This window comes from Balaenoptera physalus (assembly GCF_965194825.1).
Source record: "Balaenoptera physalus genome assembly, chromosome: 16".
Classification (NCBI taxonomy): Eukaryota; Metazoa; Chordata; class Mammalia; order Artiodactyla; family Balaenopteridae; genus Balaenoptera; species Balaenoptera physalus.
The window spans coordinates 58,303,272-58,319,004 of NC_138898.1; the positions used below are offsets into that span (position 1 = coordinate 58,303,272).

At 43.5% G+C, this 15,733-nt stretch overlaps 1 pseudogene across 1 annotated transcript; it reads left to right on the forward strand.

The window, feature by feature from the left end:
* The first annotated feature begins 5,408 nt into the window (after window positions 1-5,408).
* Window positions 5,409-12,734, forward strand: LOC309645709 (small nuclear ribonucleoprotein Sm D2 pseudogene; annotated as a pseudogene). The gene has a single exon. The product of its transcript is annotated as a small nuclear ribonucleoprotein Sm D2 pseudogene (transcript).
* Window positions 12,735-15,733: the final 2,999 nt, after the last annotated feature.

The window sequence follows — 15,733 nt, forward strand, 5'->3', positions numbered from 1 at the left end:
GCACTCTTAGCTAATGGTGACTTTGCATCCCTACAGGGATTGCATTCCCTGAAATTCTGTTGGCCCTCCTAACATCCTCCCATGTAGTAGCTATATTTGTTTGCATTTCTCAGTTTATTGAATTGTTAGTTACTTGTATTAGTCATCAGCTGCTGTGTAACAAGTTAGTCCTAAACCAAGGGGCTTTAAACCATAGACATTTACTATCTCAGTGTGAGTCAGGCATCTGAGTGTGGCTTAACTGGGTACTTTGACTGACAGTCTCTCATAAGGCTGCAATCAACGTGTTGCCCAGGGCTGGGGTCTCATCCGAAGGCTCTACTGGGAAAAGATCTGCTTCCAAATTCAGTCGGTGGTTATTGTTCCTCAAGAGCTATTGGTGTGAGGGCCTCAATTCCTTGCTGTGGGACCATCCTCAGTGGCATCATGCTTCAACAAAGCATGCAAACTGAGAAGGCAATAGAAAGGGTCTTCCAGCAAGAGAGAAGTCAAAATCTCCTGCGATCTAATAACAGAAATGACATCCCATCCACATTGCCACATTCTATTGGTTAAAAGCAAGTTACTCAAGGGGAGGGCATTATACAAGGTCATGACTACCAGACTACCAGGAGGTGAGGATCATTGGGGGTCATCGTAGAGTTTGCCTCTCATAAAGTAAGAAAGATATAGGCACATGAATAATCACTGCTTTCTGTTTATAATAGCCCCAGATTGGAAATTATCCAAGTGCCTCTCAATAAAGGAATAGTTGAAAGTCAATTATGGAACTTCCATTATAAGAGAATGTTGTTCACTGAAGTGAAAAGTAGGTAATAAGTGGAAAGTGCGGGCTAATCCAAATTATGTAAGCATCTAAACATACAAAATAAATAAATAAATTAATGGTGAGGTGTTTCCAATCCAGGCGAAACATTACCAAAAAAACCCCAAAAATCTCTTGGAACGTTTATCAAAATGCTAGAAAGGACCTTCACACTGGTGGGGTTTCAGCCAGAAGAGGTTCAAGCCCCTTGCCTGGATTGGAAATATTCAATACCTCACCATGAAGTTTATTTGATGTCTCCACTTTTGATCCTATTCTCAGCCCAGCTGGGATTTAAAATGCATTCAGCATTGTCCGTTTTTGTTGTTTAACCAGGAAAAATAAAAAGGGATATTCATAAATTATATAGACTCACTTTCATGGTGAGATCATTCTATTTGGTTCCTGAATGGATGGATTTTTTTTCCCCTTGTTGGATTCTAGCTTATCCCAAGAATCAATTTAACTTTGTCCTCCTGTGTCCTCTCCTTCGGCTTCCACTGTCCTTTCATAGCTGTGGGTCTGATGACCATAATCATGACTTATTTCTTCCTCTTATCTCCCTGCAGTCTAGTTCAGAATTTGGCACAGTGTGATGAGATAAATTGGAACCTGCCCGATTTCAGTCCTGTTGTAACTTCACCCTGTGAGTTTTAAACTCCATTTTCCATAACCAAGTTAGAACAAACGTTTACAATGTTACCTGATTCAAATACATAGTGCGGGGGGGCACCATGTATTTTTTAAATTAAATGAGGATGTTATAGAATCTGTCTCAAAGAGGAAAGGGAGGAAGGTACCAAAATTATTAATCACCTCTTATATATTGTGCCTTGTATGATGTATTTATACACTTTTTTCACTTAATCCTCACAGAGTCCCAGTGATAGAAGTATTAAAATACCCCACCTTACAGATAAGGTGAAATTCAGAGTGATTAAGAACCCTGCCCAAGGATACTCAGCTGATCCGGGCAGATCAAGAGTTTTTATTCAGAGTCCAAGGCCGAAGTCATCATGGTGGCACCATTTTGTATTTTTTTTTTTAATTAATTTATTTATTTTTGGCTGTGTTGGGTCTTCGTTTCTGTGCGAGGGCTTCCTCTAGTTGCGGCGAGCGGGGGCCACTCTTCATCGCGGTGCGCAGGCCTCTCACTGTCACGGCCTCTCCTGTTGTGGAGCACAGGCTCCAGACGCGCCAGCTCAGTAGTTGTGGCGCACGGGCCTAGTCGCTCCGCAGCATGTGGGATCTTCCCGGACCAGGGCACGAACCCATGTCCCCTGCATTGGCAGGCGGATTCCTAACCACTGCGCCACCAGGGAAGCCCACCATTTTGTATTTTAGTGGTAAGAGAAATCATTCCAGTTTATGAAAATAAAACCCTCTGCTAGGCCTGAGATGCCTTGTTCAATATTAAGTTTACCTTCAATGAGTTTAAACCAGGGTTTCCCACCCTTGGCACTATTGACTTTTGGGGGCTGGATAACTCTTTGTTGTGTGGGGCTGTTCCGTGCATTGTAGGATGTTTTACAGCATCTCAGGCCTCCACCCACCACACGCCAGTAACATATCCATCCCAAGTGGTGACAACAAAAATGTCTCCAGACATTGACAATTGACATGCAAAATCACCCCCAGTTGATAACCACTGGTTTAAGAAGAAAAAAGAAAAAAATGCTTTCTGTAAAACTGGGCATGAACTTAAAAAAAAAAAAATAACTGAATACATCAGAATGTTTATATATAGTTATATTCATTGTTCTATAGAATATTAAGATAAAGCTCTTAACAATACTTAAGAATTGGTCTACTTTAGTTAATTCAAGGAGAATTCTAATTTTGACCAAAATTATCTGGTGTTCAGGATTATTCCTAATCACCCAAGACAGAAATGAAGACAAGACAACATAGGCATTAAAGGCAGGTTTGAACTCTAGTCCAGACACTCTGGTGTGATTTGACCTTGAACAAGTCACATCAACTCTCTAAGCCTGAGATTCCTCATCTAAAATGGAAATAATGGTGCCTGTCATAGACTGTGCTGTTGTGCAGATTCAAAAAGATGATGTGGGGCAAGTGATTCACTTAGTGAGCGCTTAATAACTGGGTTATCTTTCCCACCCTCCTTGGACTGTGCAATTGTTTCTTAACTGCCACTTGGTAGCAGCGTACTTATACTCAATGAACACTTACCAAACGGGATAACCTAACTGCTGACAGCCACAGCATGGCAGCCAGTAACCCTCAGTGGGTTGACCAATTTGCTAAGAGTTTCAAGCTTGTCTGTCAGCCGGCTTGATGGTATATTATGGAGTCAGTTTGGTTTTAAAAGGATGAATCCCAATGCAGAAATAAATAAAGACCATCCAAATGAGAACAAGCAAAGACTATTTATCCAGAGCTTGCTCTAGCAAAGGAGTCAGCCGCCATCATTCATGTTTGGCAGAGACTCCAAGGCAGGCAAGGGAGTGGGAAAGCTTTACAGTGGGAAAAAGAAAAAAAAAGAAGGTTTTGGGTATGGATGCTGTTGGCATGGGGAAGCTGGAAGCGGGGCATCCTATGTGATTGCTTAGGGGCAAATATTTGGCTCTCTCTAGTTTGTGCTAATTAGGAAGTGGGGACAAAAATTAGGGAAGCTGTCAGTTATTGATTACATACTGGCCATTTGGGGCCGATTGCTGCAATAACTGGCTTCATAGGCTGGTTGCTGCAGGTTGTGGGTGAGAGTTCTATTTTTACATATGGCCTGGCCATTGTCTCTTTTTATATTCAATGTCTCATCAAAGAGATGTCTGCAGGCCTTGCAATTAGTTCTGTTCTTTTCCTTGTAAATTTCCCAAGCCCTGTGGGGTTACTTTGTATTGGAAGGAAGTTTGATATTCTGGACAAAAACCCTGGCTGAGAATCAGAAGACTCTGATTAGTATTTGGAAATCTTCCACTGATTTGTGGGGTGACTTTGGGCAAGTTTCTTTACCTGGATGGGTTTCAGTTGTAATTTGGGTGTCCCATCTGTAAATCAGGGTATGTAGTCTGCTTCAGTTATCTCAAAGGGCCAATATTAGCAGACATTGCATACTCCAACTGGGTAAGGTTTAACAAATGGATAGTTACAAAAGAAGGGGCAGGATTTATGGAAACCAGTAAAGCACAGTCCAGTAGCCTGGGGATAGTTACAGAAGGAGATGTTACTAACCTTAAGCCCACAGTTGCAAGTGAGGGAGGGTATGAAAGGATTGCCTGATAGGAGCTGTGCCTTCAGTAGGGGGATGGGTCCAACCTACCATGTCCTGGCAGGAAGAGAATTGGGGAATACATACCCAAAACTTACTCTCCTCCAAACCTCAGCTCTCCTGCCATTTCCTCCCATCAAGCAAACCCAATCAGAAGCTAGAGAGCAAGAGAGCCAGTTAATATAATCCCTAGAGGTCAGCCTCCCAGGTCCAGAGTAGAATGGAGAGAAGAAATGCAAACACGGAGAGGGGGTATGGAATATAGCCATTCACCAGCTCAGGGGCCCATCCTGTATTAAAATTATTTGAAACACTTTGTTTGGAAAGATGCAGCTTCCAAAGTGCTTTCACTATCACTTTCTCATTCTTAAAACAGTATATCAGGAGACAATAGACATTATGCCCCATTTTACAGATGACAAAACTGAGGTCAGAGCAGTTAAACACACTGCCCAGTGTTACAGGGAGGCAGTGGCAGAATCTGCATTCGGTGCATTTTTAACTCTTTGTATACCAGTGACCTCAGCCAAGCAAAAGATCCATCCGGGTTTCCTACACAAGAACTCTCCCCAGGAGAGGCCATGTGATTCAGGAGACTGAAAATACAGGGACTTGACTTGGATTCACCAACTTGCGCAATGACATGAGCAAGTTCATTTAACTTTTTAAGACTTTTGAGTTTCCCCGATATTCAATGAGCTTATAATCATGGGTACTTAAGGTCAAAAAGCTGTCATGAGGCCCAAACACAGGAAAGCGAGACACTACCTGGTTTTGGATGGTCGGAGAGTCTCTCTTACTCAGTGCAAACCTTCATCAGATGCTATGACAGAGCCACCTCCTCCTACCGTGTGGATGAATTTTGGGGTCTACTGCATCCCGTGCTAATATTTCGTGTATAAGTGTGACCTCCCCACACAGAAGTGGTTCTTCCTTGTGTCGAGATCTGCACAAATGGATGTGAGACTTCAGAAATTAAACCACTCTCAGAAGGCAAATCCTAGTTTGAGTGGTGGAGGTAATTCTCTAGCCTTCCCCTGGGATTGCTATCCTTCTAGATGTCCAGATAACCAGAATTTGAGCTCTTGGTGGTGGGGGGTAACTGCAACTAAGCCTCAGTCCTCTCACCTGTGAAACGAATATATAGCACTTAACTGATACTGTCAAGAAAGTTAAATGAGATAGAGTGCAAAGTTATCAACTAAGTGTGTAGTAAGCACTCAATAAATAACTAAACCATCATTATCAACACTGTCATTACCCCGTCATCCCCATCATCACCATCATCATCATCATCACCAGCAACATCACCATCACCATCACCATCATCCCCATCATCACCATCATCATCATCATCACCATCACCATCACCATCATCATCATCATCACCATCATTTCTGTCACATCTAGGAGCTGGGTCATCCAGGAGCTAAGATGTTTAAAAAGCAACCATAGTTTAAACCATAGCTGGAAAGCCAGATTTGCAGGAGTCATTATTATTATTATTATTATTAATTTCTGTCTTGGCATTGCTGAGTCTTAGTAAGACTTCACTGGACATTCTGACCTGGCCCCAGGCATACTAGGGGTCATAAAAGAAAAATGTCCTTTTTTCACTGCAGAGTCACTATTAAAAGAGGATAATTGAGTCACTACTGCTTTCCCAGACCCAACACTGATAGTAGCAGGAGTAAGCACAAAACTGAACATTTATTGTTGACATTGTAATAAGCACTTTGCGTACATGCTTTCATTCAACCATCACAATAAGCCAGTGAGGGAGGTATGATTGCTATTCCCATTTTACAGATTAAGAAACTGAGGCTTAGGGATGTTGAAGAGCTCACTCGAAATCATAACATCCAGGCAAGGATGATGCGTGGCACTCAGAAATACTGACGGAGCAGGGCAGAAAATTGAACCCAGGTGTTTCAACTCCAGCATCCAAGCTCATAATCATTTTGCTATTCTGCCCCCTGCTTAGTGAGAAGTCCCCCAAGGGAGACATTCTATATTGTCATCCTGTGAGTGTCTAGGTATTATTTTTATTAAAGCAACTACTTCTTTACGGCTCCAGAAGTCTTCCCTCGCGGTGCCCCTGGCCCTGTCTTCATCACCTTTGGGCACTGATGGTCATCGCCTCCTCCATGACAAATCCTTCAAGTTTATCCAGGACGTATTGACAATACAGTCCAGGCGCTCTCTGAGTTTTATTGTCTCGCCTCCTTCCTCCTCACCTCCCACACTGCACAATCTAACTGTTTCCTAAAACAAGCTTATCTTTCTCAAGAGCACTTTCAGAGACGCTGTCAATCCACAAGAAACACAATAGATTCTGAAAGATGGTAGAAAAGACTTCCGATGACGCTTACAGTCAAGGACCGCACCATCCCAGGTCGAAGGGGGAAACACACCTGTGCGGTCTCTCTGCTTCCTCTCCTTTGGAATTCCTTTCTATTTCTAAGCTGGCCAAATAACATCTGCATATTACCAGGTAAATAAAACTCTGAGGAGAGCAGAGCTACCCAATTAAGGGCTCCAGGTGAAAAGAAGGTGATAAAACGCTTCATTTCAGCAGGAATGTCTTTACGGAAACGCCAGAATTTGTTCACCAGTTGCATGTAAATGAGATGTGCAGGCACCATAATTACATCACCTGGACATCTTGCTCCAGCACAGAAGCTGGGTCTGTGGTCTGTGGACACCTTGAGGAAGGGGCCCCCTTTAGTCCCCAAAACCAAGAGGGTGTGATCCCAACAGGGTAAACTTAGCTCAGCCTCTGAGCTTGCAAACCATTCATTATAATCCCCAAACTGTCACATCGCTCCCCTAATGAGGGTGTACATCTTTGGCAGCCTCGGGACAGTAGTAACTTATTTCATGACAAATTCTGGGAGTTTTATGTGCCTGCTCCATAAAAAAAGAAATGCACCGTTTCCATAGCAATGCGGGGTCTTTTGGGCAGCCCCGTTGTGACAGCGAAAGCCCCCGTATTCTTCTGGGAACTGTTCTTTTTGTTTTTCCTGGAAGCTCTTAAATCGTCCCCCATTTCGGAGAGGACCAAATGGCACAATCCCAGGTTTTGCCAACCTGCTGATTCAGCTTCGAAATTCTCAAAAGCACTCAGAGCATCCATTACAGACCCTGGCAAATCTGAAGATGAGGCTTGTCTCTCCTCTTGGGTTAGAATAGAGACAAAGCATTGCAGGGAATAACACTTTTAAAGGGCTGGCGATATCTGATCATGTTGATCCGTGGCTTATGGATCTATGACGGAAATGGGCTGGGGGCCAGAAAAACCCAGTTCTTGTGCCAGTTCTGCCACCAACCCTGGGCAAACAGTACACGCTCCAGAGCCTTGCTTTGGTCATCACACTGACTCGGGTTTGACAGGACCAGCTCACCTCACTGGGTTGTTGAAATGATTAGATGGGACAATATATGTAAAGAATGGTACCAGGCACTTTATAAGCAACCCATAAATGTTAGCTAGTATTTTCCCGTCACCTTGACAGTCAGGTCCAACACGGCCATCCTCCTTCCAACCATCATTCAGTACTAGTAACCTTCCACTTGATCAATGGGTTTGCATGTAGATAGAGATAAATGCTGGCCCAGCCATGAGCAGGTATAGGGTGGATCTGAAAGCTGTCTGTAACCCGAGAGGCACATGGCTTTATTTACTTCACTCCATTAATCTGTGTGCTATGGCAGCCCCAGCCCAATCCTGGGCTACTGATGAATGTAACAGGGGTCTGGTTATGTTCTATATGGCAGCCCAAGCAGTAATACTCCAGTCCTTTCCTGGATGTGAAAAGTGCACCGAAATGTGAAACTGTCCACTGAGCACACACTCAGACTGGAACTAGTGCACCAGACTCGAGGGGAAGAGACCTTTATCAAGTCCAATTCAGCCTATGGTGTGAGAGCTGTTTAAATCCCCTCTGCCCTTGTTTGCCCATCGACAAAATGGGACGGTTGTTCCTTGCCTTATACTTATATTTACTGCCTACCCTCCCTGCCTTAAGTCCAGACTCTGACCATCTTACCTGGAGCATTTTGACAATTATGGGGTCCCTTCCTCCTTCCTACCCACACTTCCATCCTAGACAGTCCTCCAGAATGTTCTAACGTGCAAATCTGGTTATGTTGCTCCCCAGCTAAAACTCTCCCAATGTTTCCCCCATGAAATTCTGGAAAAGACTCCAGAGGCCTAACCCCCCAGCATCTGGCCCTGACCATCTCTCAACCTCACCTCTCCCTCTGCGTCCTCCTCTTCCACGGCTTATCCTGCTGCAGCATCCTTGCAGCTCCCTGGGCTCCCCTTCACCCCGGACACTTAACACGCTGCTCCTCACCGCATCTGCACCTTAGAAGCACCTAGGAAGCTTCTAGAGGTCGCAGAGCCCAACCCCACTTCCTGGAGAGCCTGATGGCATTGGTCTGGGAATCCCAGGTGAAGGTAATTAACAGCCAGGGTTGACGACTGACCCACCACCAGATTGTGATTGCCCTTAAATATGTTGGCGACCTAGACCAATGGGTCTTTGTTTTCTGCTTGCTGTGTTGTTTGACTTTGGGTGCAGAAGTTTGAGTTATTCTGACTCCGTTCATGACAAGAAGCCATCACTGTGCTCGGGCAGATCTCTCTTTTGCTTTCTTCATTTATTCCCTTTATTTCCAGTCCCAATGTCACTCCCCCTCCTTCGGTGATCACGCTCCTGTGTTCACTGTGTATCCTGTCCTTGTTTTGTGGCCCTGTCAGTTGCATTTTTAGGGTTTGCTCACCATTTCAATTGCATATGTGGTCAAGGGCTATGGATTTCATTCTGTGCCTTTCTTCTTTGCACCCAGCGCTATGTTTTTTTGGGGGGGATTGGGGGGATTTTGTTTTGTGGTTTTTGTTTTTTTTCAGTACTCTACAAATTACACTTTATTAAGACCAAGTACTATGCTGAGTAAAATTGAGAAGATCTTGATTTCGTTTGACCATATAAAAATCGAAATTCCTTTTAACTTTACTTCTTAATGAATTCCACCCTCCCCCACCCCCCAGAAAAATCCCATACGTGTGCATACACACACCCACACACATACACGTACACGTACACTTCAAAAACAACATCTAAATGACCTCTTTGGAAAAGGTTGTTGGGGCAGTTTTAGTGATTTTCCTTAAATCACTCACTCCCCTAGAGTACTGTAACTACATCAGTAGAGTCTGCTTCGAAAGATGTCCCAGAGCTATGTTTTTAAGAGCACTATGTTGGTACCGAAATCCCTGATCATCATTCTAAAGATTCACAGAAGGACTTCCCTGGTGGTGCAGTGGTTAAGAATCCGCCTGCCAATGCAGGGGACACGGATTCAGTCCCTGGTCTGGGAAGATCCCATGTGCCAGGGAGTAACTAAGCCCATGCACAACAACTACTGAGCCTGCGCTCTAGAGCCCATGAGCCACAACTACCGAAGCCTGCACACCTAGAGCCCTTGCTCCACAACAAGAGAAGCCACTGCAATGAGAAGCCGGCGCGCCACAGTGAAGAGTAGCCCCCGCTCTCTGCAACTAGAGAAAAGCCCACATGCATCAACGAAGACCCAACACAGCCAAAAATAAAGATTCACCAAATGCACAATGTGCATCCCCCAGGGACCAGGTCCACTTGGCCTCCAACCCCATCTCACAATGTCAGAGTAAATATCTCTGCGCATAACCCTTAGGAGCCCATATGAGAATCTCTTGAAGATACATACCCAGAAATGCATTTGTCAGGAAGTGGGACATATATGTTTCCATGTTAACTGACCAAGTGTTACCAAACAGTTCTTCAGAATGGCTGCACCAATCCACACTCCCAGGCCAATGTTTCATTTGTCTATTTCAGTATTTGGGGGCTGAGGATCTGTCTGAGAATGTGATGAGACACTTGGAAACTTTTCTCCAGAAAAAGTAAATATTATCATAATAATCATTAAAACAATATTTATGTATTAAAATAACAATATTAATATTTATTTATCCAGATACGTGTATTAGTTTATTAAATTTTTGCCACAACTTTTAGAGGTTCACATTACTATTTTTTAATTGAGATAACATATAACATGCAATTAACCATTTTAAAGTGTACAATTCAGTGGCATTGAATGCATTCACAATGTTGTGTAACCACCACCTCTCTCTAGTTTCAAAACTTTTTAAATTTAATTTAATTTTTTCAGATTTACTGAGATACAATTGACACATAAAACTGTGTAAGTTGAATGTGTACAATGTGCTGATTTGATACATTTGTAAATTGCAAAATGATTACTAAGATACTACTAGCTACCAACTCCATCTCATCACCCCAGATGAACACTCCATCTTCTTTAAATAATCACTCCCATTCCCCTTCCTTCACCCCCCAGGGACAACCAGGAATCCGCTTTCTGTCTCTATGGATTTGACAATTCTGGACATTTTATACAAAAGGAATCGTACAATATGTGACCTTTTATGTCTGGCCTCTTTTACTTAGCATAACATTTTCAAGGTTCATCCACGTTGTAGCATGTAACAGTATTTCATTTCTTTTTATGGCTGAGTAATATTTCATTTTATGTATATACCATAAAATGAAATAAACATTTAGAGATTTCTATGTGGACATATGTTTTCATTTCCCTAGGAGTGAAATTGTTCTGTCATAGGGTAATTCTATGTTTAACTCTTTGAGGAACCCCCAAACAGTTTTCCACAGTGGCTGTACCACTTTTACATCCCCATCAACAATGTCCAAGAGTTCTTATTTCTTCATATTCTTACCAACACTTGTTACTTTCTGTTTTTATATTGTTGTTATAGCCATCCTAGTGAGTGTGAAGTAGTAGCTCATTGTGGTTTTGATTTGCATTTTCTTTCTGTTTTAATTGAAGTACAGTTGACTTACAATATTATGTTAGTTTCAGGTGTACAGCAAAGTGATTCGGTTTTATATATACACATATCCTTTCTTTTGATTCTTTTCCATTATTGTTTATTACAAGATACTGACTGTAGTTCCCCGTGCTACCCAGTAAATCCTTGTTGCTTATCTGTTTTATATATGGTAGTGTGTATCTGTTAATCCTATACTCTTTATTTATCCCTCCCCACCCGATTTGCATTTCCTTACATGACCAGTGACGTGGAACATCTTTTCATATGCTTTTTGGCCATTTGTACATCTTCTTTGGAGAAGTACCTATTCAGGTAAATATTACTATTAGCCTCACTTTCTAAGTTAAGGAATTGAGGCCAAACTGGTTTGGGAACCGAGGTGACCAGATAGCAGAGCCAGTGAATAAGAATGCCGCACTTTGCATTAGATTTGTGGGAAGGGAATTACTGAACACCCTCCACCGAGATTCCATAGACTTCACATTCAGAATTCTGCCTGGGACGGTGAGTCTAGTACAAGATGAGGCGTGTGATTCTCAGTATAAGCTCGGACAAATGAATGAAGCAACTACAAGTCCCTTCAGAGCTTCCTTTGCCTCAAAAGAAACAACTTTATCACACAAGAATTCATGATTCAGCCTCAGATTCTGGGTGCACCCCAGGACAGCTCCAGAACATCCCCTACCCTCTGCAAACTGAGGCCGCCTGCCTAGTGCCTTAAGGGCAGCCAGTGGAAGCCTGGGTGTCTAGTCAGGGTTGTTATTACATCTGGATCAATTCTTAATCTTTCAGTTCAGCTTTGAGCTGCTTGGTGACCTCTGACAGATCAGGTATAAATCATTCCACCCTGCCCAGGTAAGAGGCATCTCGCCAGCTGTGGTCCCGTGATATTTGAGATTTTCTTGGAGGCCAGACCTCTTCTAAAGGTGGTGTGTGGTTCTCAGCCATGACCAGTTCAAAGGCAGGCAGATTCCGTGGCTTTAGTGAAAGGCGAAATCAACAACAGCGTGTCAACTCTGTCTTTGCTCTAGGTAGAAAGAGGCCATGCATTGCATCCATTGACAAAGTATCTCAGTGCTGGGAGTCACTTTCTGGGACGCCATGAGGCTGATCTACATTATTGATCTAGTTCAGAATTTGTACTTTTAGAATTCAGAGAAGCAGGCAGTGAAAAGTGAAAAGAGGACGAAGCAACGCAGAGGAGACAGTAGCGACTTGAGAGCGCGGCCACCACCACTGCCACCATGTGCCTCCTCAACAAGCCCAAGAGTGCGATGACCCCGGCGGAGCCGCCGAAGCGGGAGGGGGAGGAGTTTCACACGCGGCCACTCCCCGTGCTCACCCAGTCGGTCAAGAACAACACCCAAGTGCTCAACTGCCGCCACAAGAAGCTCCTGGGACACGTGAAGGCCTTCGACAGGCACTGCAACATGGTGCTGGAGAACGTGAAAGAGTTGTGGGCCGAAATCCCCAAGAATGGTACCGGCAAGAAGAAGTCCAAGCCAGTCAACAAGGTCCACTACATCTCCAAGATGTGCCTGCGGGGGACTCGGTCCTTGTGGTCCTGCAGAACCCTCTCACGCATGCAAGTAGGGGCCCCCTCCCGGCCGTCAGAACTTGCCCCCTCGTTCTGCGAAGACCTGCCCTTTGTGCTGGGAATAATAAAGTCATGTGTTTCTTCTAAAAAAAAAAAAGAAAAAGAAAAAGAAATATTTAGTAATCGCCTCCTATGGGTTAAGAGTGGAATCAACACCATCACATAATAAACCATTTAATCTCTCCAGCCATCCCATGAATTGATTATTATTGTCACCATTATTTTACAGGGAGGAATTTTATTTTCTTTAACTTTTTATTTTATATTGGTGTACAGCAGGTTAACAATGTTGTGATAGTTTCAGGTGCACAGTAAAGCAACTCAGCTATACATATACATGTATCCATTTTCCCCAAAACTCCCCTCTACAGGGAGGAATTTTAGTCCTGACAGTTAAATGGCCTTACTGAGGTCATAGGGCTAGTAAGGGCTGAGTCTAAAATCCAACTCTATCAGACTTTTATTCCTATGCTCTTTCCCATCTCAAAATCTCAATAAGTCTTTATCTTCTGCCTCACCCTTCCCAGGAGTTCCTCTCTCCAAATCCACGTGGAAGAATGGAAAAGTCTTTGTAGCTGAAGAGACCCAAGTTCAAATATGGCCTGGGCTAATACATAGGTGCAACCCGCTTCACTTCACTTCACCCGTTTTCTCATTTGCAAAATGGGATTGTTGTGAGGATAGACTGAGTTAAGAGAAATGAGTGCAGCTTGAGAATTGTGTCTTCTAGAAAATATCTTTGTTGAGTTACACACATTTTCAAGAAGGTTCTTAAAGATGACACAACTTTAAGACCAAAAAGGTTGCATATTTAGTGGTGAAATTTTAGCAACCAGGGCAGTTCCTTAAGTAGGTCATAAGAAAGCACCTTAAATTACATCTCATGGGTAACCTCACATAATACATGGGCAGACATGTGCTAAGGCTGGCAGAGTCCTAATCACTGAAGAGAAAAGATTCATACTTTGTCTTGTAGGTGATCTAGTATCTCTGGAAAGAAAGCAACTGAAATCTCAGCATTCTATCTGCCAGGACTTGTTACCAATGGAAAAGACAGGATAATTTCTGATTTGTTTATTTTGAAAGTTATTTGATCATTCTGGCTCCCAGGCAAAGAGAAAGCTCTTTTTGGCCAACTAGGGCTAAAAGAACCTGGTGATGGTAAATCTGTCTGCCTGCAAAGTCCCATCAGATCCACAGTTCACATTAAGCAAGATGGAGAGAGGTCAACAGAGCTTCATTTTCTGATGAGAAACCATGACCCAACCTTCATTTTCTCTTCTGTTCATAGACCCTTTCTTTTCTCTTGTACCACTTTCTCTTGATTTTTCATGTTTGAGTCAATCAGTCAATCAGCAAACCAATCAGCCTGCAGGGAAGTGGTGTTGTATACTAGTAGCAGGAACGGTCGTATTAACAGCGGTGATGGTGGCAGGAATTGTAGTAGTAGTAGTAGCAACATAATAACTTCACTTGAGTGCTTACTATGTGCCAGGCACCATTCTAATCCTCTAACATTTTAATCTATTTTATTATCCCAGAGGAGCTCATTACTTTTTGCACTGTCACACAGCTGGATAGTGGTGGAGTTGGGTTTGAAGCTGGGTCTGAGTCTAGACCCCTCACTCCTGCCCACCCACTGTGCCTTGCAATCTAAGATGAGTGGATTTGAAGTCAGACTAATGCAAGATCAAATTCTACCATTTCCCAGCAGTGTGACCCCTCTGAGTGTCCTCATCTGCAAAATGGCATTAATAAAACCTACTTTCACAGGTTGCTGTTAGCATTAGAGTGTACATATATTGCACACCTAGTACCAAGCCCTTACCTTATGTGAGGGCCTGCCTCTCCTGTTAGGCTTAATGGGTAAGGGAATAGATTCTGAGGTCAGTATTTGAGGTTCAAATGCTGGAACCACCACGTCTAGGTGCTTGGTGTCTCTGTGCCTCTATTTTCTCGTCTGAAAATGGAGCCATCATGTAAGTGGGATTACAGGGGGCACGCAACGCAGTAACATCTATAAAGCATTTACCACAGTGTCTGATGAACAAGAAGAGCTCAGGCAACATGGACTGTTGTCAGTATTCTCATCTGATCCTCAACGTCCAGGAGAGCACCTGGCTTGACGTATTTGGGTGAATGCGTCTGAATGAACGCTAGGCTCAGCAAGGGTAGCCCGTAACGCACTCCTTTCCAGTTCAGGATTAATGTATGCAATCTGCCCATCTCTCTGGATGCCTCCCTGGTGTTACATTCACCTGGTTCCTCATCTCCCTAGGAAGGTGTCTCCGTGTAGTGCCCCCATGGAGAGGACGCGGCTGTGATGGACGGTTCTGTTGGAACTGCAGGGCGTTGACAAGCGCCAGCTTCATACATCACGGGGCCATCAGGACTGGCACTTTGATAATGTATTATGTGAATACATCATCAGAACGCTGTCACCCCAGTGATGGATTCAGCAACAGATGGGGCTGACGTAAGAAGGAAGGAGAAGAGAGTGTAGGAGGAAGGGAAAACCGCTAGTTGATGAAGAGGAGGTCTTAACAATGAAATACAACGTGTCCCAACCTGTCTGGCTGATAAATGCTAAGAGGGTCCTGGGGGTGGGAAAGATGGCAGGGTACCACAGTGGATGCATGATTAGCCTGAAGACCTGGGGCCTTGGGGTCTAGTCATGACTCGTCTCATGACTCCTACTAAGCCCTCGTGACCTTCCCTCATCTACAAAGTGAGTGTGCTGTGGAGTACTGCTGAAAAGTGAGGTACAGTACCAAAGGGCTTTGCATCAACGATCTTATTTAATCCACGAAATTACCACATGCTATAGGCATTGCTAAAATTATCCTCAATATTCATATAGGAAACTGAAGCTTAAAGAGTTTAAATAACCTACCCAAGAACAAGTATAGGGAACAGATTCAAACACCAGCTGTCAGACTTCCAAGCCTATAGGATAAACCACTGTTATTATGACCCAGCCCTTATGTAAATTAAGGGACTGTGCAAAGGCTTGATCTCATTATGACCAGTATACAAGTCCACCCTGAGTACTAACTATTGAACTAACTATTGAACTACAGAGTCCATTGTCCGTGCCTCAGCTTTTTAAAGATGGGCAGACTCTTGAAAACCCTGAATTCTTGAACATTTTTCTCTGCAAATATGAGGAATTCCTAT